The sequence below is a fragment of the Lupinus angustifolius genome, chromosome LG03, assembly GCF_001865875.1.
Source record: "Lupinus angustifolius cultivar Tanjil chromosome LG03, LupAngTanjil_v1.0, whole genome shotgun sequence".
Classification (NCBI taxonomy): Eukaryota; Viridiplantae; Streptophyta; class Magnoliopsida; order Fabales; family Fabaceae; genus Lupinus; species Lupinus angustifolius.
Window position 1 is genome coordinate 14,247,229 of NC_032011.1, and position 745 is coordinate 14,247,973.

A 745-nucleotide genomic window follows, 5' to 3' on the forward strand; every position below is an offset into this window, starting at 1 on the left:
ATTGTGGAATCCAAAGATTTGGACTCTATGCCTCTAGCTACATTGTTTGGAAAGCTTTAAGAGCACGAAATGGAATTGGGTCGCTTGACTATGCATGAAGATTCAGACCGGAAGAAGAAGAGCATCACATTGAAGGCTACGACCTCTAAAACAAAAGAAGATAAAGATGATGATGAATCTGACTCCGATCTGGATGATGAAACAATGGGTCTCCTTGTTTGAAAATTCAGTAAATTCATCAAAAAAAAGGAGAATTCAAAAAGTTTCAGAAGAAAGAAGCGAAGGAATCAACAAACAAAGGCAAGAACACCAAAGATCGCTTCACTTGCCCCGAGTGCAGAAAAGCAGGATACATGCGATTTTAGTGTCCAACCTATCTGAAAAAGGTTGATTCAGAAAAGAGCACTCCCAAGGAATTCAAATCTAAGAAAGCCTACATTGTATGGGATGTACCTGAGGAGGAAACGACATCAAGCACCTCTAGTGAGGAGGAGTCAGCAAAGCTATGTCTGATGGCTAGATCTGACAACGATGGGAATCCAGACTCACACGAAGATAATCATGAGGTATATTCTGACACCTCATCCACTTCTGATGACTCACATCCCTATGATGTTTTATATGAGGCTTATGTCGAGTTACATGAAGAATTAAAAAAATTGGCTAGGATAAACGTTGATAGAAAAAGTTTAATCCTACTAAATGAAGAAAAAATAAGCAAACTACAAAAAGAATTAGATGAATT